Below are 23104 nucleotides of genomic sequence, written 5' to 3'. Positions count from 1 at the left end.
CCAGGGAACCTGAAAAGCTTCAGCCCAAGGCAGGAGCCACCATTCTGATGCAATTCACAGACAACCTTACAAGGGTGCAAGTTTAAGTCAGCCGAGGGCTCCACAGAGCCCCGGGAACTGCATCTTGATTTTACTCCTTTTATTATGCTTGTACTTGCTTTCTGACTTATGTACAATGCAGAGTTTAGCTGTGATTTTTTTTAAAGTTATTTAAAAAGGAGAACCATCTTTTGATTTTATTTATAGTTTCCCTAAATATCATTGAATCTATGCCTGGCCCTTTTGTAACAGCCACACATCACACATTAAATCCATCTTCATGGTAGTTCCAGTAAGTAGCCTGTATTTTTTGCCCTCACTTTTAGAGGACAATGAGGCCCAGGGAGGTAAGTGATTTGCCCAAGTTCACGCACCTAGCACATTATGGAGTCAGGACTTTCCAGCCTATGCTTCTAAACTCCATGTCTGCTGCTGTGTGTAAAGAAGCAGATACCCCTGGATAAGGGGTTAATGGACTAAAAGATTGCCAAGATATTGTAATAAGTGAGCAGATTAGAGCCTGTGGTGCATTGTATCACAGGATGCTCTGTAAAGGTTGATAGCACTCATGTGCCTGCAAGTGGGGTGTTCAGAAGACCCAGAAGCCCACGGGTTCTTGGGCACCAAGATAGAAAAGCTTTGGCACAAGCTGGCAGAAATGACTAGGAGTAGAGAACATGGCAGGGCAAAAGACGATTTCCCAAGAGAGGAGAACAAAAGGTCCCTCTGCTGTTTCATTTTCTGCTCCTATGACCTCATGCAGAAAAAGAGTCTTATTAGCTCATGGTTCTGGAGGTTCCAGGGCAGGGCAGGCATCAGTTCAGACTGGAGAGACCCCAAGACTGTTGGGCCCACAATGGCAGAAGCGAGTGCTGGAGCAAAAGATCTCATTCAAGAAGGAAGCAAAGAGCTACTAACTGAGACCCCAAGAGGACTGTGTTCAGCCCCATGACCTACGGGCTCCCCAGTATGCCCACATCTGAAAGGTCCTCCACCTCAACACTGCCACTGAGGACCAAACCTACATTACACGAGCCCTCGGGGGACCAGCCACATCCAAACCACAGCCCACCCCATCAAGACATGGGCCTGGAGACAGTTGTGTGAAGATTCCATTTTGGTGTTTATGAGAAAGAGATGCAACCAAGCTTAACCGTTTCCTTTGCTCTGGAAGTGGTTTCCAGCCCTGCCCCTCTGACTGTCTGCAAACGCTGGTGTTGCTGTCCGTCCTCCGCCCTGAAGATGAAGCAGAGGTGGTGGCTTCATTAACTCTCCAGAGAGCATGGGGGCCTGCTGCTGCTCTCACCACCTGTGGGCCCCTGAACACCCAGAACATCCACAAGGACAAATCTATTTTGCCACTGCTCCCACCATGCATCTCTTGTGGCCATGATCCATCCCAAAGTTTGGAGTCACCATAGCACATGAACCATTCATTTCTTCCCGAAGGAAATTAAAGTAATAATCACTCATTCAAGGAGGTTCTGGATCATGTCACAAGGCCAGATGAGGCATTTGCACTGCTGTCGCCATGCCTCCTCCTGAAGCCCCACGCTTCGTGTTGGCAGGTTTTTTCCTGGAGTCTTTCTTTCTTGGTACCTGCCAACTTCCATTTATTCCTTTTGTCATGTTATAGCTGAGTTTGGGGACTTAGTGTATTCATATATATATATATATTTAAATCAATATGTGGTTTTCTGCTCTAAACAATATAAAAAAATAGACTTTACTTTTGGCAAGAAAACAAAATGTGATTTATTACTGGAGCCTGGTGAGGCTCACACGTTTGACCATAAAGAATAACATCCATGGTGCTCAATAACTTGTCTCAGTGGAATTCACAGCTTTTGATAAATTAATGATCTTGTATGACAGATTAATTAAATTGATGTTGAGTGCACAGAAAAGCAGGTTTATCTAAATGCCTCCCACACCCTTTGTAGTTCTTAGAAACCAGTAATTTATTTATTTTCCTTTGTCTGGAAGAAAAAGCAAATTCTTAGAATAGGCAACAGATAACTCTGACCCTTGAATCCCAGGTGCCCTGGGCAGGTGGGTGGAATGGTCGGCCTCTTGGATTGGTGGGGAAATCCTGACATCCTATTCCTTGGTTAGGAGGTCACTGCTGCTCCCTCACAATCCCCTAGGAGAAGAGTCAAAGAAAAGCACGGGCGAAACCAGAGGTGGGGACACCAGCCTCCCTCAGACGATGGCCATGACTCTTGGGGTGGGCTTAGCCTTCAAGAGTGACCCTGGGAGCAAGCCCAAAGTGTTTGTCATGCTGGACTTGGAAAGCAAGTACCCTGTGCAGCAACACAGAGGTCACAGCAGCCTCTCTTCCATCATCACAGAATGGTCATCACCACCGTCACCCAACCTCTCACCACTGATGTCATCACAACCCAGAAATCCAGGAAAAAGAAGAGCCTGTGAGAAGAGCTGCAGCTTCCCTGGAGGAACGCTTGACTGAGAGGTGGGTTACAGTAGTGCTCGGGAAGCAAGCGCACCGGAGCTCATTAATTCTTCAGTTTAGTACATAGCAAAGCACCACACTGGGCCCAAGTATGTGCCAGGCCCTGTTGGAGGTCTGGGAACACTGAGCAATATGAGTGTTTGCCTCATTGTGCCTGCGTGCTGTGTCTGTCCCTGTCCCTCTCACGAGGGAAAGCAGTGGGCTCTGGGCAGTGCCCATCTGTCCTTTCTGAGATTTCAGGGGAGGGGCGTCTCCTGCTCTTGGGGTCACACATTATAGAAATGTGAATCTGGGCTGTTAGGAGCCACATCTCCCACCACAAAATTACCTGTCATCTGTGCCCCAAGGGGTAAGATCATTTGGCTCTGAGATCAAGCCTTTCCAAGTCAGTGCACAGGTGCCGGACTGGCTTGCCGGACCTGCGAGGGCTGCTGAGGCTCCAGACCAAGGAGACCGAGGCATACGGCCTTAATTCTGATCTGCGCAGCGTGAGAGCAGGACCTTGGATTTTCTGGGAAGGGAGGGGAGCATGGGGATCTTGTTACCAGGACAGGGTGCAGGTGAGTGGAAACTGGAGCCCAGGGCTGAGAACACAAAGCCTGGAACCAGGACCTGGGGACCCACTGGGGTGCTCTAATGTCACGGACAGGACTCCCCAGTTCCACTGTGACATCAGGGAGCCAGTCTGATGCCTGCATGGGACTCTCAGCTTGCACTTCACCCCCTTAAATTCAGATTCATAGTGGAATCCTCGTGACATTATGGAAAAAGCTGGCTGGGCCGTGGATTCATATGGCCATTCCTGATTATCAGGCAGAACTGAATTGGCCTTTCGGCTGCACAATGAAGTTGATTACAGGCGCAGACAATCCAATCATGTGTTACTGACGCAGCCTGCAATGAACTCGGCAATTGTCTGTGTTGGTAGAATTCCACATATGCCACCGCACTTTTCTCAGCCCCTGTGTCTGTTTCTGAATCGGCAGGACAAATGGGAAAGCTCTGTCACAATCAGGAAACAGCCCAAGGATGTCCCTGTAGCATGTGGGATAACAGCAAGGCATCACAAATAATCCAGAGGTGCACTAAAGGATTGAATAATTGCAGTGCCTTGAGATGCAGTGTCAAACACGCAGCCTCATCGTTGGAGTCGAAAGCTGCCACAGTGTGCAGACGCCATCAGTCCATTCCCACGTGTGTTTAAGCATGGATATGTCCAGGTGCTGATGAGGCTGTCTCTGGTAAAGCCCAGTAAATCCACTTCCATTACAGAAAAAATAACTTTTGCGTGTGGTTTTGTAGGGATGATACAGTAATTCTGTCACAACTCATTAATGGCGTGTCATTCTCTTTCTGCCGGATATGCCACCCTTCCCACTATGCTCACATCTGAAGGGTCCTCCACCTCAAACTGCAACTGAGGACCAAGCCTCCATCACACAAGCCCTTGGGGACCAGCCACATCCAAACCACAGCCCACCCCATCGAGACACAGGCCTGGAGTCAGTTCTGGAAGTGTTCAGGAAAGAGCTGAGAGGGCCAGTTGTAGCAGAATATGGGGTGGAGGAAAGGGAAGGGAAAAGCCTGGAGGAAAAAGAAGATTCCATTTTGGTGTTTATGAGAAAGAGATGCAACCGAGCTAAACCGTTTCCTTTGCTCTGGGAGTGGTTTCCAACCCCACACAACTTCCGAGTCCCTTCAGGATTGGACTTAAGAACCAGTGAGCTCACAGCTGTGATGCCCCCTGACTGTCTGCAAACGCTGGTGTCGCTGTCCATCCTCAGCCCTGAAGATGAAGCAGAGGTGGTGGCTTCATTAACTCTCCAGGGAGCCCGAGGGCCTGCTGCTGCTCTCACCACCTGTGGGCCCCTGGACACCCAGAACATCCACGAGGACAAATCTATTTTGCCACTGCTCCCACCATGGGTCTTTCATGTTTCCTTTTCACCGAAGTTTTCCCTGTGCTCCTTTGCCAGCCCTTTTGGTACACATGGGTTTATATACATGTGCACACACAAACATACACACCCACAGGCACGTGTACACGCATACATATGCACACATGCACACACACACAGACACACACGTGCACAGACGTATACACCTACTCACATATGCACACACACTCTCACTTCTTGCCCCTCTCCTGATCAACTTCTGTTTTTTTTAATTGGCAGCACTGGGATTTGAACTCAGGGCCTCACACTTGCAAGACAGGTGCTCTACCACTTGAGCCACACATCCAGCCCTGACTTCTGCTCTTTTCATCAGAAAATGCAAACAAGAAGACACAAGGTGACAGTTGCCAAGTGTTGAGAGAAAAACAGTCAAACTAGAATTCTAAACCCACTGAGAGTTTCTTTCAAAAATGAAGATGTTTTCTGAAATATAAAAGCTGAAAGAATTCATCGTCAGCAGAAAGGCACTGCAAAAAAAATATTAAGAGTCAGGCAGAAAGAAGTAATGCCAGCCTGAAACATGGCTCTGCATAGAGGGAGAGCTGTGGAAGTGGTAAGTACGTAGTTAGGCAAGGATTCTTAAATTTTTAAAAATATTTTTCAAAAGATGATCATTTAAACAATGACAATGTAGCCTGTGCTTTAAAGCATATGACCAAGTAAGACAATGAGGGCATAAAGTTTGGAGGGGTGAGTGGAAGTGTGTGGACATAGGATTCTTTACTGTAGGCAAGGTGACCAGCATCACTTAAGACAGGTTACAGTAAGCTAGAGATGTATGCCACGAACTCTAAAAGCACTGCCAAACCCAAGCATGGCAGTGTACACCTATAGTCCCAGCCACTCTGGAGGCTGAGTATTGCTTGAGCCAAGATTTTTGAGACCAACCTGGGCAACACAGCAAGTGAGCCCCATCTGAAAACAAACAAAAATAAGTAAAGAGAAACAAATTCACCACCAAAATAACAAAACCAAGAGTAATTGTTATTAAGCAAAAAGGAACTAAACTGAAATAATGAAATGATTCAATTAATTCAAAGGAAGACAAGACAAGAGAAAAGGAGGAAAAGGAACAGGACACACAGAAAACAGCAAGCTCTAAAGCTAATCCTAAACTAGTTACACTGCACACCCTGCCACGGTCTAAACACCCAGTTAACGGACAGACGGCAGGCAGGCCCACGATATGCTGCCTGCAGGAAACGCACTTTAATACACAGCAGGATAAAAGGATAAAAAAAGGAATCACAAGTGAGATTATAAAATAATTTAAACTGATTAAAAGTGAAAACATACTAAAGTGTGTGGGACACGTTAAACAGTACTTAGAGGCAATCTTAATGCCCTAAACTAAAACGTGAGAAAAAAGTCAAACCAAATGACCTTTGTTTTCAAGAAATGAAAAATCAAATTAAACACAGAAACAGAAGAGATGTACACATTAGAGTTGAAGTCAATGAAACCAAAAATAGAGGAAAATCAATGAAGCCAAAAACTAGTTCTTGGAGAAGATCAATAAATTTGATCAACCTCAAGCAAGACTGACCAGGAAGAAATAAACAGAAGACACAAACTCCTGATATCAGAGACGAGAGAGGTGGCATGCCAACAGACTCCAAGGATATTGAGATGATCAGAGGATATGATTGTATTAGTTTTCTAGGGCTACCAAAAAAAAAAATACAATTTAAAGCTTTTTTATTCTATTTTTATTTTCTTGGCAGTATTGGGGTTTGAACTCAGGACCTCACACTTGCCAAGCAGGCACTCTATCACTTGGGTCACTCCACCAGCCATTTTTGCGTTGGTTATTATTGAGATAGGATCTCCCTTTATACCCTGGATCACAATCCTCCTATTTGTGCTCCCCTGCATAGTGGGATGAAAGGTGTGTGCCACCACTCCCAGCCAGTGTTTGAGATGCTGTCTTGTGAACATTCTGCCTGGGCCGGCCTCCCAATCTCTGCCTCACAAGTTGCTAGGATTAAAGGGGTGAGCCACTGTACCCAGCCTCCACTGAATGGCTTTAGACAACAAAAATGTACTCTTATGGTTCTGGAGGCTGGAGGGCCAAGACCAAGGTGTCAGCCATCATCCTTCTGAGACTCTGAGTAGCATCCTGTGTGTCTTCCCCCACCTCTGGTGGTGGGCTGCAGTCCTTGGTGTTTCTTGGTTTACAGTTTTATCACTCCACCCTCTGCCTCTGTCCCAAAATGGGGTATCCCTCTGTGCCTTCAAGACTCCCTGAAGTCATCTCCCCTTCTGGTCCAGGACTCTGGTAACACAAAGGTCTCATTCTGAGTGTCCACATTTCTCTCTTGCACAGATCTAGGGCCCACCCTACTCCAGTACTGTCACATCATAGCTAATTGTATCTGTGAACATAATAGGGACTCGGGGGTGCTTTTGCTAAACGACACTGACTCCCCACGTGGGCCTGAAGACATCAGGTGGGTAACTTAACACAGGGTAAAGTCTTGACATCTCTGCCTTCAACTGTCTCTGCCTTCAACTGTCTCCTTCCTACCTTAAGCGTTGGTCAGATTTTTGTGCAACTCTGCACGTAGGCATGCCAGTCATTTAAGGAGTGTTTGTCTAAATCTGGAAATCCTCCCCTTTCAAGGCCAAAGGCACCAACCATAGAGTAACTATGGTATTTTCAAGATTCCAAGAACAGTGAGCCTTGCAGGCAGATCACCCCGTAATGGGCCTGCTCTTTAAGTGCAGCAATTGCTCCATCATGGGAACTCAGGCTGCCCACCCCCTTGGACAGGGGTAATTACCTTATGTTGGGAACAGAATTGTCCCCTCCAGCAGTAATGACTTCCCCGGGGCCAGCAGGACCTCAAAGAACCAGATCTGAGGTGTTGATCAACAGACTGCTTACCTCTACATATTGCTTCCCCTTACTTCTGTTCCTTCCCGTTTAACGTGGAGCTCTTATCTGGACCCCAACGACAGGGCTGAGGTGCCTCGACCCTTGTCTTCCCAGTGTGGCTACACTGAAGAAGTTCCTTTCCTGCTGTTCCCATTGCTTTTCCTGTTTGACTTTGGTGGTAAATGGCTGGGCTTGGTGTATTGGGACTCCCTGAGGTCAGTTATTCCCCTCTGGCCTCAGACTCTGGTAACACAAAGATCCTATTTCTAAATAAGGTCACATTCTGAGGTCCTTGTAGGCATGAATTTTGGGGAGACACTATTCCATCTACTACAATTACGAACAAGTTTATGCTAATAAAATCAACAGTTTACATGAAATGATCAAGCTCCTTAAGAGTTACAAACTACTAAATCTCGCTCAACAAGGAACAGGTAATCCAAAAAACCCTTTATCTATTAAATAAATTAAAGTTGCCCTGGAGGTATAGCTCAAGCAATAGAGTACCTGCCTAAAAAATACAAAACCCTGGATTCAAACCCCAGTACTACCAAAAAGAAATTAAAGGTGCATTAAAAAAAAACTTTCCTACAAGGAAAAACAAAACAAAACAAAGCACTTGCAAACAAATGGCTTTACGGGTGAATTCCTGTGAAGGAAGAAATAACAACACTTTTACTTACAAACGCTTCCATAATACCAATCGTGCAAATCTTGCAAAGTGAAGGGGCCAAGTAGCCACTGCACTCATTCTGTGAAGCCAGTCCTGATGCTAAGCTCTAATGCCAAACCCAGGGGGAAAAGGAAAGAGAGAGAGAGAGAGGGAGGGAGGTAGAAAAGGGAAGGAGGGAGGGAAAGGGAGGGGAGGGGAGAGGAGAGGAAGAAAGAACACTACAGACAATATCTCTCCTGGTTATAGAAGCAATTTTAAATGAAACGATAGTTAATTGAATCTAAAAGACTTAGGATCACCCATCATTACCAAGTGGGGGCTGCCTCAGGCATGCAAGGCTGGTTTAGCATTTGACACACTGTTGATACGGTTCACCATACCAACAAACATGAAAAGCCACAGGCTCAGCTCAATAGACTTTAAAAGCATTAGGAGCCCTGAAAAATGAAGGACTTCAAGGCCTAGTAAGTTTGGGGAGACTGAGGCCTATGCCCCCACCTGGAGGTGCACACCCCACACGAGTGCATTGGGATTCTGAGAAGTCCCACGGTCACAAGCCCTGTTTCACCCCAGCCTCTCTGAGACTCGTTTTCAGGCTTCTGTGGAGCCCGTGTGTCTGGGAACTGCTGAGGTTCCTCTGATGGTGGAAACCTTTCCCATGTTACTCTCCAGGTTTTCCACCTAAAGACACAGGAGCCTGATCACCTCACCCGTGGCAATGCAGGGAAGCTCGTTACTGGGCTCTGAGGAATTCAGGACAGACTTTTGCCCCAAGTGCTTGTTTGGGGTGTCCCAGATTTCCCATTTCAGAATTGATATGCTTTTAAAAAACCAGCCTTCCTCTTTTTACACAAGCCATTCTTGGTAAATTCTTTTTTGGTGAGGGTACTGGGGTTTTTGAACTCTGGCCTTCAGGCTTGCTAGCCAGGTGCTTTACCACTCGAGCCAAGCCCCCAGCCCCAAGTTGTTCTTTTTCAACTAACAAATGAAATCCCAGCTCCTCAGCTTTGAGACACTGTGGCAGCAGAGAGTTAAGAACTGAGAGGGAGACTCAGAGAGAGGGAGGAGCTGAGCCCTTGCGTCTCTGGAACACAAATAGGTGATCTTGGGGGAGTGTTGTGACCTGAGCTGGTAGGGAAGTCAGAACTGCAGAGGAACTCACCATTGCAAGGCTGGAAATCAGTTCCTGTTCGGGCTCAAGCAGGACAGCTCAGGACCTCTTCACAACTCCGCATGCAGTCTCGCTCCTTTAGCTCTGTACTCTTGCTTTGAGACACGTAGAACTTGGATCTGCCATCCAGGAAATCTGCTGAAGACATGGTTTTCATGAAAGTCTCTTCTTATACACTCGTCCCTTCTTTTGACCTCTGTCTTCTCATCCACGTAGGCAAAGTGTAGTGTGCATGCATGGATTGTGTGTACACAGGTGTGTGGGGGTGTCTTATGGCACATTTGTATGTACATGAGGAGCACAGTTGTGTGAAGCAGGAATGCTAGAAGCTCTGTATTTTCATAGAAGCAGCACACATTTTTAGGGCTGAATATTGCTTTTCCGAGAGCATTTTCTTCCAACCAGGCTGCACAGAGCTCTGAGTCACTTCCCCAGAACAGCCCAAGCCTATTCCAGTCATGCTGGAAATTGCTCTAAACATATTAGGGCTTTCTTTTTCAGGCCCCTGAACATCTTCCTCACTCCAAATAATGTCTTGCAGCGGTGATGGAGTGACGAAGGGAGCAGGATTCTTGGTTTCATTCCAATGATGTCTAGTCTGTTTATCACATCAAGGGGAAAAAACATCAAAGTAAACCCTCACTTCCACAGCCCCTCCCCATCACCAGCCCCTCGTGGAAGGCACCGTGTGAGGCTGGAACAAGGCCTGGACAGCCCCGTGACACAAACACCCACCTTCCAGGCCTCCAGTATCTACTCGGCACGTTCATTTGGGGCAACTTTAAATAACTTTCCCTCCCACAGCAAAAGTCATCTGGCTTTCCCGGCTCACTAAAATATGTTTCATTCCAGGGTTCTCTTAACAAATGAGCACCAGTGAGGGGCACTGCAAAACGGATAGTTCAAGTGACCCCGGCTGTTGCTGCAGGGCTCACAGGTGCACTCAGTCCACAAATCCGGGATTAACTGCTCTCGCTCCATTGCTCACCTCCACCATGTCTCTGGATCCACCTCTGCTGGGCTGGGGACTGATCAGAGAAAAAAACCTTTGCCTATGGGTTTAGTTTCTAACTCTAAGGATATGACAGGTATGAAAAGTGTCCCAAAACCCGTCTATAGGACGGCACCCCAACTCCCGATTCCCATCTGTTTGGATGCCTTGAATTGGACCCACAGACTCGCTGGTCTTGAGGACATGGATTCAATGAGTGGGGGTTACTGTGCACTTAGGTGCCCCAGACAGCCTTGTTAAGGGCTTCATGTTGAATGAAAGGGAAAAGGAAAACAAAAGGACAGGCGAGTGCTCACCCTAAGCTGCAGGCAGTCCCAGCGGTGTCAGTGCAGCTCTGGAATACATATTTGGAACGTCCATTAAGTGCACATTTGTTTGTGTAAAGGAATGGGGGTAGCGATCATGGCGGTGGTGGGGGCCCCGTCCTGTGGAAGAGCTACTGGGTCAGGAGATGTGGGGGTACCAAAGCCTACATGGCAGACTCCTACCTGGGCTGGAGCAGATCAGGAGGCATGGTTGCCAGTCAGATTGATGGCCATAGTAAGACTGTGGACACAGCACAGGTGGGGGACTCAGGAGTACTGTGTCCAAGCCTAGAGGCTGGCTTCCTGGCGCTTCCTGTTCCCAGGTGTTAGTAACCCACGGTTACCCTCAGTGTCCAGGAAAGGCCCACTAGACACTGTGGTTTGCTGGTCGCTGCAAGAGTAAGAGGGGACCTGAGGGAGAGGGGCAGAACCAGGCCCTGCGTTCCTGCATGGACACCAGTGGGTTAGGTGGCGGAGGGTCTAGGATGCCTGGATAAGAGAGAAATGACTGTGTGGTGTGGTGAAACTGTGTTCCCAGAGCCTCGGCAAACCAATCTGCACACGGATGCACTGCGGAGGCTGAGCGCCTGCAGGGGCTCCTGGGTGGACTTCCTGGGGGGAGAGGTACACAATTTGGAAAAGAGGAGCTGGGGCCCGGCGGGGCAGGGTGCATGGATCAGGACAGTGGTGTCCAGGATGTGGGGTAGTGGACATGGAAGGTGGGCGAGTGGATCAGTGCCACACACCCACTCTCTGGTTTCAGGGTTCCATGTTGCTCTCTGTGACCTGCTCTTGGCTTCCCCAGAGGATGGATGCAGGGGCACCTCCTGAATGCCTGTGCTCCCTGCCAAATGTGCACCCCAGTGAGTGGCCAATTAATGCCAAAGGCCAGGCTCTGCTCATGGTGTCCGTGGTGGGCCCAAGCACCATCCCACCCAACTGTCGTGGCCACAAAGGACCTGCCTGGGTTCTCAGGCTTCTGTCCCACAAGAGGCCTCATTGGGCTGCATGAGGCTAGTCTTGTTCCTTCCTGGCTGCCCCAAAGGCTGCCCTCAAAGAGCAGACCATTGAGCCACATTGCACCAAGCTCCGGCTTTAAACTCTGCATTGCGTATGTGGCCAGTTCCTAGTCTGACTGCTCTGTGGCCAGCTTGCTGCTCCTCCTCCAAGGGGTCATGATTTCCAGAGACAACTGTAACTCCTCAGATTTTTTCTTTCCTTCCTTCCTTCCTTCCTTCCTTCCTTCTTTCTTTCTTTTTTTCAGCCTCCCTCCCTCTCCTCCTCCTCCTTCTCTCTCTCTCCCTCTCTCTCTCTTTCTTTTTGGAAGTACTGAGACTTGAACTCAGGGTTTTGCACTTACCTAGGCAGGCACTCTACTGCTTGAGCTACACCTGCAGCCCTTTTTGCTCTGGTTATTTTGGAGCTAGGACCCACTTTTTGCCCAGGCCCACTCAGACCACAATCCTTCTATTTTATACTTCCTGCCCTCACTAGGATGACAGATGCATGCCACTGCATCCAGCTTTTTTTTTTATTGAGATGAGGTCTCACAATCTTTTTTGCTTAGGTTGGCCTGGAAGCATAATCCTCCTGATCTCAGTCTCCCAAGTAGCTGGGATTACAGGTGTGAGCAGGAGCACTCAGCTTTTTGCTTTCTTGAAAGACTGAGTGTCCCCTTCCCCAACACCAGGCTATGAGTATTGGGGCACCTTTGATGCTGAGATGGATATCCCAGATCCAGTTTCTGGTGCTCACACCATGTTCTCTCATTCAGTGGGGCCAGATCCAGACTCCTCGGGGTTGTCTTAACCCTGTCCCCTAGCTGGTGAGAGCCTGGAGAGATAAGAAGCTGCAGGCATTGACTCTGTGCTAGGGAAGAAAGGATGGATGAAAGGAGCTATGAATGCTGCTTTCTGAAGGAATTCAGTGGCTTTCCCAGAATTTCCCCGGCACAGTCCTTCATGTATTTCACTGGCAAGAACCCTGTGGCATTACAGCCTCTAACAGAGATGATCAAAGGGAACGAGATGGAAAGGTGCTGGTGACGGCTCACATGTCACTTCTGAATGTAAGTAAGCGCTCACAGGAGGCTCCAATGGGGTTCTCTGGTTATTTAGAATGCAAAATTCAGATTCGCACTGCATTTTAGAGGGTGCTTTGCCATATATTTTTTCAAATCAGAATTAAATGTGCACATGCACAGAGAGCTGTGGATGTTTTAATAACAACCTGAAGGGTCTGGGATACAACTCTCTCTGCTCCTCCAGAAGGGCCTGGACTCACCATCAAACAAACCAGAACACTGGTATGGGTCGGTCAAGAAACAGAGAGAGAAGGGTAGGGCAGCAGTCATCTCCTACACAGTTCCTCTTCATTCTCTACTTGTTATTATTCTTTTGGTTTGCATTATAAAGATAAACAATTCCTGGGTCATGTGACCAATGTTCACTTCTGACATGGGGTCTTATCTGTGGCTGCCATCTTGGCTCCCCAACCCCACTCTTAGTTCTGTCTGGGGAAGCCGGAGAGCTACCTGTTGGTGAGGTCCACATGCCGAGGAACGGAGGCCTCAGCGAGCAATGTGGGTGAGGTGGGACACAGACCCTCCACCCAGGTGAGTGCTGAATTACTGCAGCTCACAGCTCTACTGTGATCCCCTCAAAAAACTGAACCAACATTGCTCAGCAAGGCCAGGCTCAGATCTTGGCCCTTAGAGATAATCCATGCTAGTTGTTTTGAGGTGCTAAGTGTCGGGGGTCATTTGTTACACAGCAATAAATAACTAAAATCACACAATTATCTTGTTAGAGGCAGAAAAGGTGTGTGATAATAGTGAGCACACACTTATAATTTAAGGAAACCTCTCAGTCCACTGGGGGAAGAAGACAATGTCCTTCTCTATGAAAGACCACTCACAACAACAATGAAAAAACCCTAAAAGTCACAGTTACTGGTAAAATGTTAAAACACGTCCCTCTGACATCAGAAACGAGACATTGCTGTTATTCCTGCAATGTATCTGTGTACCCTGCGAAGAAAAGGAAATGAAAGAACGAGGACTGGACTATTTTCAGATGACGTGACTATGCTCGTAGAAAATCCAAAGGAATCTACAAATAGCTACTAGAATGAGTATTTAGCAAGTTTTCTGGATAAAATGTTTTTGTGGTTTTGATATGAAATGTCCTCTGAAGGCTTGGGCTCCCGTGCCATGTTGAGGTGGGGCCTCTGGAAGGTGATTTACATGAGGGCTCTGACTTTATCAATGGTTTGATCCACTGATGGATTCATAATGGAGAGAAGGAAGGGAGGGTCTGATCGGAGGGAGTGGATTGTGGGTGTTGTCTTTGAAGAGACTATCTTGTCACCAGACCCTTCTGCTGTCCCTCTGTTTCCTGACTACCATGACACTTCAGTCTTCCTCTTCCACACCCTTCCATGTTGATTCTGCCTTGCCACAGGCCTACAAGCAATGGATCAGCGAACCATGGACTGAAACCATGAGCCAAAATAAATCCTTCTTCCTTCTAAGTTGTTTATGTCAAACAGCGTTTTGTCACAGTGATACAGAGTGACTTAAATAAGTCAAAAAATTAAAATTAACATCATTTACAGTAGCATTTAAAAACCAAATACCCAAGAAAAATCAAACAAAAGATATGTAAGACCTCCCTAGACACTCTATAGATAGTGAATTACAAAATATTATTGAAAGAATTTAATGAAGACATCCATCTACAGAACATATACAATGGTTAGAAGGTCAGGATCAATTTCTCACAAATAGGTCTATACACTTGACACAATCCAGTTCAAATCCTAGTGGACATTTTTGACAGATTTGGTAAGTTGATGATAAAATGTATGTAGAAAGATGCAAGCGGCTAATGGAAGGCAAGAGAACTTAGCCACCAGAAATGAAGACTTTTTATAAAACTATAGTAATAAAGACAACAGTGAACAAACAGATCAATGAATCAATGGAACATAAGAGTCCAGGAAGAAACTCACATACATATGGACATCTGATCTGTGCCAAAGGTGACAACACTACCAAGCAGCAGAGAAAGAATGTTTTTTCCAATAAACGGCACTAGATCAACTGGCTACTCATTTGGAAACAGATGAAGTTGACCCTGAGATACAAAAATCAGCTCCAGGCAGGTTTAAGTGGAGATGCAAAAGACTAAAGTATAAATCTCCTAGAACAGCACTGTCTACAGACAAATAATGCAGCACGAATTCAAGCTGTAAAAGAAAAAGGAAACCAACTAAATCTATTTTAATCTATATTTTAACTCAGTGTATCCAAAATATTATCATTTCAACCTATAACCAATGTAAGAATCACTGAGATATTTTACATTAATTTACTCATGGTGTCCTTGAAATCTAGTGTGTATTTTATACTCACGACTCATCTCTACTTGGACTGGGTATATTTCCAGTTCTTTATATGGTAGCTAGTGGCTACTGTGTTAGACAGTGCAGTTCTACGATAGAATTTGGATAATATCTTCATCATACTGACACAGTTTAAATATAAATGGGGTAAGATTAAAATCAAAAGGGAGGCTGGCTCACTGACTTGTGCTTAGAGCCTGGTGTTAGTTTAGGGTCCCTAACAAGATTGTCTCCATCAGCTAGGAGGCCATATCAAAGGCCAAGGACTGGACAGCTTATACAATATACATAATCACAGTTCTGGAGTTTGGAAGTCCAAGATCAAGGTACCAGCAGATTCCATGTATGGTGAGGGCCCCTTCCTGGTCTATAGATGGCCGCTTCTTGCTATGACATCCCATGGATGGGGTGAGGTAGGAAGAGATGAGGGAAGAAAGCACTCTGCTCTCTTCTGAAAAGTACACTTGCCCAAGATGAGGTGCCACCCTCATCCCTCATCTAAAGCTAATCACCTCCAAACTCCATTGCATGGGGTAAAAGTGTGACCTACAAATCAGGCAGGATGATCAGGAGTTCAAGACCAGCCTGGGCTATATAACAAGACCCTGTCTCAAAAACCCATTGATGAACTTAAAGTCATAACAAAGACCACCCAATAAAACACAGGAGAGAAAAGACTAAAAACAAGAGGCATCAGGGACCCATTGGAAAATTGGTAAAATATACAGGTAACTGGAGTCCCATTCAGAGATGGGACTTTCCCCGAAGTCCAATAAAAGCTGTAAACCCACAGATCCATGAGGGGCTAGAAACCCAAGCAACGTAGACATAAGAGAAGCCAACCAAGGCCTGGCCCAGTCCTGACAGGGGCCATGGCGTGGGTTCTCCCAGGCACACTGCTGTGCTGGGTGCACTTGCTCAGAATGTGAGGGCAGAATTCTCACCCCAAGATCCTGCCAGCCAGGTGGCTCCCCACACCCTGGATTACCATCGTGCTTCTGGTGGGACATTATGACTTTTTTCCTGTGAGTGAGTGACAAGCTCTACTCTCCCTTGAGAAATCACAAGTGGCTAACTCTGGAAATGCAGAGGGGGCCAGGAGCACAAGTGCTGTTCCCAAGCCTCCCCTGGACCAGGCCCCATTTTGAACCATTGTCACTGACCCTCCAGTGAGGATGACAGAAACCGCCTGCAGGGCCCCTCCTGGGACATTGGCCCAGCTGGGCCTCTGAGGTGGCCACCCCCTCACTGTGGGAAAGCAGAGCCCACACTCGTTTTCATTTTATTTATTTATGTTAAATTTTCTTGTGGTACTGGGGTTTGAACTCAGGGCTTTGAGCTGGCTAGGCAGACGCTGTACTACTTGAGCCATCTCTAGACCTTTTTGCTGCAGTTACTTTGGAAATAAGGTTTCCCTTTTTGCTCAGGGTGGCCTGAACCTTGATTTTCTTACTCTACACTTCTCACCATGGCTGGGATGGCAGGTCCCACCATGCCTAGGTTTTTTCCATTGAGATAGAGGGCTCGAAAACTTTTCTTGCCTAGGCTGGCCTAGAACCATGATCCTCTGGATCTTAGCCTTCCTCACTGCTTGGGATGACAGGCATACGCTAACACATCCCGGTATTGATTCAGCTGGGTCTCAAAAACTCACCGCCTGGGCTGGCCTTGAATGGTGATCCTCCTGATCTCAGCCTCCCAAGTAGCTAGAATTAATAGATGAGTCACTGTTGCCTGGTGTCCACACTCTATGTGGTATATTTGTCATGTCCATGGTGGGCACCTGCTTCTTGCTGTTGACTCCAAGGAAGGGAAGGCTCACCATGGCACAGCTGTTTCTCCGTGCTCCCATTCTGCACCATTCTGCACCATGCAGCACCCAGAGCGTGTGCCTCCCTGTTTATCAACACTGTCTCCCAAGGCCCCAGGAGGACTGCACAGTGGCAAATTCCTCCCCAGGACACCTCCATCCTCAGGTCTCACCACAAGGGCCCAGGGACATGCAGCAACCAGGTCACACCCCACTAGTGCCCTGAGGCCACTCAGGAAGGTCACCATTCCAAGTTCAGAACACAGCTCCCCTCAGTGTTCTGTCTCCTCTCCTCCAGATGCAACATGAGCTCACTTCATTAATATCCTGGGGCCCCGCTGCAGCACGGAGAGCAACAGTTTCAAATAGCTTAGCATCTGTGAGCCACAATTTATCATCCAAATTTTCAGTGTTCAATTATTCATATCCTACAACAGCGTGTCCCCAAAGAGGCAAACAAACTTACAAGACATCTCGCAGAATACAGAAGATCAAAAAAAAAAAAAAAATCCAAGAATCAATGACTGATTCCAGATGGATGTGCAAAAGTATCATGTACACAGAACTCCGTGGAAAGCTTTTCTCCCACCCAACACTGCTGGTCTCCATGCCTGGTCCCCTTGGGAGCCCTATGCCTAGAACTAGTGTCACCAACCAGGTTTCTTCTAGCCATTTGAGGACAGATCTCAGTCAGCATTTCTTTAAACATTTATTAAGCACCTATGGTGTGCCAAGCACAGTAGTTGGCACAAGGATGCATAAGATGGAGCTCTTGACTTGCCTTCTAGTGGGGAAGGCAGAAAGGAAACACCACACCCAGAGTGGCCAGTGAATGCCAGAGAGAGCAAGCATTGGGGTGAAGGAGCTAGCGGTCCTGCTGGCCAGATGGCATCTAGCACCTTCACCCAGAGTGAGCATTTTCAAAGCCAGAGGTGAGAGCTTTGCAGCTTGGAACAGGCAGGGGAGCTCACTGGACAAGGCCAAAGGACAAGCCCAGGGAAGCTGCAATGTGTGGAGATACAGTTTCTCCTTTAGATTTCAACGTATCCATGGGGCCACACTGAGCTGATTTTCTCACCAAGCTTTTACGTGCAGTGCCTAAGAACTAGCATGAACTGCAAGAGTATTGGCTATGCTCATTAAAGTACTTTCGTACTAGGAAAATATCAGTGGCAACGTAAGTGTTCAACAACAGGGAAGAAATTAGGTAAATCAAGCAATCCATGCATCTGGTGAGAATAAATAGCATCAAAAAGAACACTATGTAAATGGTTCACTCTGTTCATTTAGTAAAGCTTCGTTGAGCCCAAAGAATGCAGGGATGAGCAGAATAAGCAAGGTCTGGGGCTTCTACTCTGCTGAGCAGTGAGTGATCTGACCACAATATGTACGTGATACGTCCTCAGACAAGAAGGGGACAAGATGCCACCAGGGCACCTTGCAGAGGGCCTTTGCAGAGCCTGCATTTGCACAGACACCTGAACGAGCATCGTATTGGGCATCCAAGGTAATGCAGTAAGACAAGAAAAGCAAATAGAAGGCTGATCTTGACCCACAAAGTACAGCACGGAGAATGGATAGTTCTGTCATCAAATGGTACTGGAATAGCGAGACACACACATGCAAAAAACTGAATCTAAACACAGACCTTACACCTTTCACAAAAAATTAACTCGCCATGGACCACAGACCTGAATGTAAAGTACAGAACTACCAAACCAGGAGACAACACAGACCAGAACCTGGGTGTCTTCAGTTCTGGTGGTAATTTTAAGTGCCACACCAAAAGTTTGGTCCATGAAAGAAAAGCATTGATAAGTTGGATTTTATTGAAATTAAAATCTACCACTCTGTGAAGACATCATTTCATAAGACAGACCACAGACTGGAAGAAAAACCTTTGGAAAATGCATAGCTAATAAAAGACTACTAATCAAAGAATTTTTGAAACCTTGTCAATAAGAAAACAAACAACCCAAATTAAATATGCACAGGAGATCTGAGCAGATACCTCATCAAAGAAAATACCCAGATGGTAAAAAAGCAAATGAAAAGATGGTCACCATCATATGTTGTTGTAAACTTGCAAATTAAAACAACGATGAGTCACCACAACAGACCTTTAGCCTGGTTAAAGTCTGAGACATCAATGACCAATGTCAGTGAGGGTGTGAGCACCATGAATGCTCATCCACTGCTGGTCAGATGAAAGATGGTGCAGACACTTTGGAAAACAGTTTGCTGACTTCTTTTCAGACTAAATATAGAATCCATCAATCACCGTGTTTACCCAAGTGACTCCACACAGATGTTTATAGTCGCCATGGTTATAACTGCTTCATAATCTTGGAAGCAACAGAATGTCCTTCAATGGCTGAATGAACAACAAAACTGTGGTGTGCCCATTCAACAGAATTATTCAGCAACCAAAAGAATTTAGCTAGCATGTCCCCAAAAGTCATAGAGGAAGCTTAAATGCATTTCAGTAAGTGAAAGAAGCTAACTGAAAAAAAACTACATACTGTTTGATTTCAATTATATGATATTCTGGAGAAAGCAAAGCTGAACGAGAAGATAAGAAAAAGATCAGCAGTAACCAGGGTCACCAAGAGGAGGTGGCAGGATGGATGGGGGGAGCCCAGGGGACTTTTGGGAGACTGAAACCATTCCATATGACACTAGTCATAGATACAGGCAAAATTTAGAAACTGTGTTAAAAAATAGTCTATTCATTTAGAGAAGGTAGACTGACCATTTCAAACAAATGTCCTTAAAAGAGACCTCACCCTAGAATGACTTTAGCCATTGCTATGGTTTGAATATCCCCACAACTCATGTTGAAATTGGATCCCCTTGGTGAGGTATTAGGAGGGTAGAGACTTGTCCAACTATGACATTGGGTAGGTGATAAACAGCGGTGCCCAGATCCAGTGGAATGTGCCTTTAAAAGGGGAGGAGAGACCTGAGCAGGAAGCTCTGTCTTGTTGCATGACACTCTGCAGAGCCCTCGCCAGCAGGAAGGACCTCGGCAGAGGCAGCTGCCTGATCTTGAATGAGTGCCTTGTGTGTCCTGGGTTACATAATTGACTGGAGGCAGAGTTAGGACCAGAATCCAAGTGTCCTGACTCTTTGCCTACTTCTTCCAGAAAATGTTTAAAATTTCACATTTAAAGTTTATGTGGGCTTTTTGGACCTACACCAGCATTTGGGGTTCCAAGCAAACTGTGACTCAGGCTTGAGGACGGACTCAACCCACCCCTAGGGTGTCTGGAGTCAAAATGACCCTTCAGACATGTCTACATTGGGCCTCGTACCCCACACAGGGGCTGCCTGAGGAAGGAGTGACCTGGGCAAGCTGGCCCTCTGCAGTCTGGGTGACCATGAAGGAACCACAGCCCCAGGTACCTGCTGATGGCTCCCCACACTGGGTACAGCCCTCCTGGAACAAGGGACTGGACTGTGTCATGCCACCTCACAGGAACACAGTGAGCACGTGTGGAGGGACTGATGGATGCTTTCAAAATCCCATTATTTTAACCAGCATTTCCATATCCGGAGAGGGTCAGGAAATTCAGCGGCCCTGCCTGCCACGGTCGCCACATCTAAAACATAAGGCCCTTCTAAGCCCAAGAAGTCCCTGGCCTTCCTCTGAGGGTCTATCCAGGACTATAAGTCCTCCATAGTGTTCCCGCAGAGATCCACCACTCTCTGTGTGCCTTTAGCCTGGGGCCACCAGTCAACCAAGGTGACTTGGGTTCCAACAGAGAGGGAAGAATGAACCCTGAAACTAATTAGAAATGTGTTGGTCCCCAGGCACCCACATCTCCATTTCACCACCCTGGTTGGCAAGGGAAGACTTCGGGGAATCGGGAGAACATTCTTGAAGGTTCTGGATAATGTGTGAATGGAGTCGCTTCTGCAGGGCTGTGTGATTCGTGTATCAATGACGGGAATAGTGAGTGCCAAGCAAGGAAAACTTGAGCATCGTTGAGGAACAGGATGCATGGGGCAGGACAGGGATGGTCAGTAGCTCGGTTCAACTGGGCCTGTGTGGTAGGAGTTGTTAGAGGACAGAGACTCTGGGTGCCATGCTTAGGACATTTGTTCTGGGGGCAGTAGACGCACAGACACCAGATGGGGACAAGTTGAGGCTTGGGCCCTGCAGTGTGAACACCCAGGAATGACTGGCTGCCAGAGAGCCCTGGGTGAAGGGCTCCCCAAGGGCAAACCAGTTGCTCCCTCTGTTTACAATGAGGGCAAGAGGTTAACAGGAGGAAAAACAAGTGTATTTTCTAGGCAGAAGAATGATCAGTTGCGGCACTAATCATACCAAGCCACAAAGCCAGCTCCAAAGCTAGACAAGCTATCGCCTCCTTCCAGCTGTCTTTACAACACCTCTCCCCAGCCCGGTCTGCTCTCTCGCTGTCTTCATGATAACCTGAGCCCCCCCACCCCCACTCCATCCAAAAGGCTGTGCTGATGCGGGCTTTGACACAGCAGGCCAGAGCCGCCACCACCAAGACCTCCCCTGCAGGGCAAGCCCGTTCCGCGGTCAGCCCCAGAGGGCAGAATTTCTGCCACTTGAGCAGCTGCAGACAAATCGCCACCACGGTTCAGTGTGAGTTGCATGGTGAGCCCTGCTTGTCCTGTGAATTCAGAGTTCATTGCCCTCTGTGTGCTCGGCTCCTGTTTCTAGCCTGCGATGTGAAGAACTAATGCTTGGCCGAGGTCCATCTCACGTAGCCCCTCGGCCCAGCCGAGGGAGCTGTTGCCAACCCCAGAGCCCTGGCGTTCCCCTCCTCCTGCCTCGCTCCTCTTGTAAACTCACTCACCGGTTCTTCCTGACCCCATTCTCCTCAGACACGGAGGAGGCGAGCAGCTCTGTGTCTGGTTTGTGTAGACCTGGAACAGTGATTGTCAGCACCCTCAGGCTCAAAGAAGGAGCAGCAGGAGCTCAGTCCCAAAGCTGAGGGGCCAGGAGTATTAGGAGAACCAGACAGCTTGGGTTCCCAAGGTCGATAGAGATCCAACACCCCTGTTCACAGCCACAGGCACATCCAGGTGTTTGGGGGACCTGAACCCAAGGGAATTTTGTGAGTCCACTTCAAGAAAAAGAATACAAGCCAGGCATGGTGGTGCTTGCCTCTAATCCTATCTACTTGGGAGGTGAAGGCAGAAGAATCTTGAATTTGATGCTAGCCCAGGCAAAAAAGATGATGAGACCCTATATAAAAAAGGAAATACAAGCAATAGGGCTGGGGGTGTGGCTCAAGAAGCAGAGCACTTGCTTAGCATGTGCAAGGCCCTGAGTTCAATCCCTACTACTACAAAAAAAAAATTACGAAAACACATGATAACATTTCTGGGGCCTCTCCCATAGTCCATGAGAGGCCTGAAGTCCGGGTGTCACTATCTTCATAGAAAATTCAGCTCTCCTTACAGCACTGGCCCCCAGTCTAGGCTTGGCAGTGAAGGAGGTTTGGGCAGGGGGAACACAGAGGCTGCTGGTCAATGCTGGACTTTCACTACTCACTCATTCCTGTGTCACACAGCCAGGACATACCCCTCCCTGCTGGGTGCTCCGTGCACACGATGTCTGCAGGGATTGAGACCAACACTTTTCCCTTCTGGAAGCACTTGTGACTCAGCACATGAAGCCTGAGCTGGATTTCAGGCTCAACTCACCTCCACCACCATATCCAGGCTCAACCACACTCATGACCTCCTAGTTCACACCTGCACCACCCCTGTCCGCAACGCCTCCCACACCCACCTGGCAAACTCTTCCAAGGCTGTTCCCCTCATAGAGGCTTCTCCCACCTACCTATGACATTCCCATCGTGATTTCCATGTGTTCTCGCCCATGGCTGTCGCCCTCGTTCTCGTGTGACATGACCGCATTTATGTCACTTTCTGCCTCCCAATCACAGGCCCATTCAGATGTCTCTTTCTGAGCATATATTCTGTGCCAGACACTTGATAGCTTTGCACAATGTCCCACACACTTTGGAAGTGAGCCAGGCCAGGGCTATTTATGTGTTCCCTGCCTATCAGAGTGGACACCAGCCCAGGACAGGGCAATGGCTGTGGTGAGAGGCATCGGACAGCTGGGAAAGGCAGCAACAGCTGTGGGTGAAAACCAACAAGCTCTTGGGAGGGCTGGGGTGTGGCTCGAGTGGTAGGGCACCTCCTGCCTAGCAAGTGTGAGAGGTCTTGAGTTCAAACCCCAGTACTACCACCACCACCACAACAAAAACTACAAATCCATTTTACTGTTTCACACAATTCATTGCATATATGACCAGCAGGGCCCTTGAGTACAGCAGTGGGTAAATGCTTGTGGATAGCTTGGTTGTCATGACCCAAGTGGGCAATACCCTT

General features: G+C 47.5%; 1 long non-coding RNA gene across 1 annotated transcript; it reads right to left on the bottom strand.

The window, feature by feature from the left end:
* Window positions 1-1794: 1794 nt before the first annotated feature.
* On the bottom strand, window positions 1795-22780 carry LOC141417579 (uncharacterized). The gene is made up of 3 exons (XR_012442241.1): window positions 22548-22780; window positions 9184-9327; window positions 1795-4298 (listed from the first exon to the last, which is right to left on the bottom strand). It is a non-coding gene; the product is annotated as an uncharacterized lncRNA (long non-coding RNA).
* Window positions 22781-23104: the final 324 nt, after the last annotated feature.

This window comes from Castor canadensis, chromosome 15 (genome assembly GCF_047511655.1).
Source record: "Castor canadensis chromosome 15, mCasCan1.hap1v2, whole genome shotgun sequence".
Classification (NCBI taxonomy): Eukaryota; Metazoa; Chordata; class Mammalia; order Rodentia; family Castoridae; genus Castor; species Castor canadensis.
Note: the sequence above shows the minus strand (reverse complement) of the source record. Positions and strands in the feature narration are given on the sequence as shown.